Source organism: Tribolium castaneum, unplaced genomic scaffold, assembly GCF_031307605.1.
Source record: "Tribolium castaneum strain GA2 unplaced genomic scaffold, icTriCast1.1 ptg000027l, whole genome shotgun sequence".
Lineage (NCBI taxonomy): Eukaryota > Metazoa > Arthropoda > Insecta > Coleoptera > Tenebrionidae > Tribolium > Tribolium castaneum.
The window spans coordinates 307393-310000 of NW_026986636.1; the positions used below are offsets into that span (position 1 = coordinate 307393).

Below are 2608 nucleotides of genomic sequence, written 5' to 3' on the forward strand. Positions count from 1 at the left end.
AGCCCAAGTTGCATTGCATACTAGAAATTTTTATATAAACAATGTGTACCTGGCTGTGTGTATTTTTTGATCTTCTCAGCTTTCTAAACGTTGACGGAGTCTCGTCTCACCGACAAGACGAATCTCCAAGCTGAGTATCAACAGATCGCAGCGTAGAAACAGCTCTACCGAATACAACACCTTACCAGGTACGTATGTAATAATAAAATGGAGTAAGTTCATGTTGGTTATTAGCTCAAGTTGCATTGCATACTAGAAATTTTTATATAAACAATGTGTACCTGGCTGGGTATATTTTTTATCCACTCAGCTTTCTAAACGTTGACGGGGTCTCGTCTCGCCGACAAGACGAATCCCCAAGCTGAGGGCTGAGTCTCAACAGATCGCAGCGTGGAAACTGCTCTACCGAGTACAACACCCTGCCAGGTACGTAAGTCGTCTACAGACAATTCCGAGTTTCGACGTCGAACAACAATGTACCCATAATTGACCGTCTAGAAGCCTGGTCGGACGTGGCAAGGATCGATCCCGCCGCCGATCGGTGGCTTCACACGGCAAATAGGGCTCGTGCGACGTTCGTACGCAAGCGTTAAACGCCTAGTAAAGTCACATTGTTTTGAGCCTGTCGACTCTCGAAACTCCTAAAGGTATCGTTGCCACCTTTGACTAGAAAGGATACGGCCTTAGAGGCGTTCAGGCATAATCCCACGGATGGTAGCTTCGCACCACCGCCCGCTCGAGCGAGTGCGTGAACCAAATGTCCGAACCTGCGGTTCCTCTCGTACTGAGCAGGATTACTATCGCAACGACGAGTCATCAGTAGGGTAAAACTAACCTGTCTCACGACGGTCTAAACCCAGCTCACGTTCCCTATTAGCGGGTGAACCAGAAACGCTACCTGACCTCGGATGAGTACCGAACTCGGATGCGCACCGACCTCGAAAGCGTACCAATTTCTATTTCTATTTCGTAGCCTGTCTTCGATCACATATGCGTTTTGTTTTTAATATTTAGTATTTTATCGATAAAGGAGTGCCTCTGTGCAAAAAACGACATCGATCCGATCGATCCCCCACTACCTCCCTAATCTGAATATGTCAACTCTGATTATTAGAGCGTAATCACGACTATAGGGGCTACCCATTTGCAAAAAACGACTTCGATCCGAATATAAACATAGATTTTCAAACTTTTGGCCAAATTTGCCTCCTGTCTTTTTGAAGTAGGAAATGGGATGAAATTTTGATACTATATTTAAATTGATCCTGAGCTTTCCTACTATAACATATATTAATTTGATCAATTTTTAAAATTGAAACTAATTTTAGATTGATCCTGAGCTTCCGTACTATAACATATATTAATTAGGTGGATTTTTAAATTTTTTGAATTTTGACATATTAATTTCCCACTACCCCCCTAATTTGAATATGTCAACTATGATTGGTGGAGCATATTCAGGACTATAGGGGATACCCGCATGCAAAAAATGACATCGATTGAAAGATAAATAAAGATTTTCAAAATTTTGGCCAAATTTACCCCCGGTTTTTTTGGGGTAGGAAATGAGATAAAATTTTGAAAATAATTTTAAATTAATCCTGAGTTTCCCTACTATACCATATGGTCATTTGGTAGATTTTTAAATTTTTTGAATTTTGACATTTTAATTTCCCACTACCCCCCTAATTTAAATATGTGAACTCTGATTAATGGAGCATAATCAGGACAATAGAGGGTACTCATATGCAAAAAACGACATCGATCCGAACATAAATAAAGATTTTCAAATTTTTAGCCAAATTTACCCCCGGTGTTTTTGGGGTAGGAGATGAGATAAAATTCTGAAACTAATTTTAGATTGATCCTGAGCTTCCCTACTATAACATATATTAATTTGGTTGATTTTTAAATTTTTTAAATTTTGACATTTTAATTTCCCACTACCCCCCTAATTTAAATATGTCAACTCTGATTAATGGAGCATAATCAGGACAATAGAGGGTACCCATATGCAAAAAACGACATCGATCCAAACATAAATAAAGATTTTCAAATTTTTAGCCAAATTTACCCCCGGTGTTTTTGGGGTAGGAGATGAGATAAAATTCTGAAACTAATTTTAAATTGATTCTGAGCTTCCCTACTATAACATATATTAATTTGGTTAATTTTTAATTTTTTTGAATTTTGACATTTTAATTCCCCACTACCCCCTTTATTTGAGTATGTCAAATTTGATTGCTGGAGCACAATCAGGACCATAGAGGTTACCCATGTACAAAAAACAAACTCGATCCGAATGTAAATAAAGATTTTCAAATTTTTGGCCAAATTTACCCCTATAAGTTTTGGGGTAGGAAATGAGATAAAATTTTGAAAATAATTTTAAATTGATCCTGAGCTTTTCTACTATAACATATATTAATTTGGTTGATTTTTTATTTTTTTGAATTTTGACATTTTAATTCCCCACTACCCCCTTTATTTGAATATGTCAAATTTGATTGCTGGAGCATAATCAAGATCATAGGGGGTACCCATATACAAAAAACGACTTCAATCCGAATGTAAATAAAGATTTTCAAATTTTTGTCCAAATTTACCC

At 37.4% G+C, this 2608-nt stretch overlaps 1 pseudogene; it reads right to left on the reverse strand.

Moving 5' to 3' along the window:
• Nucleotides 1–348: 348 nt before the first annotated feature.
• The window catches only part of LOC135267455 (large subunit ribosomal RNA), a 9292-nt pseudogene continuing 7032 nt past the window's right edge, over nucleotides 349–2608 (reverse strand).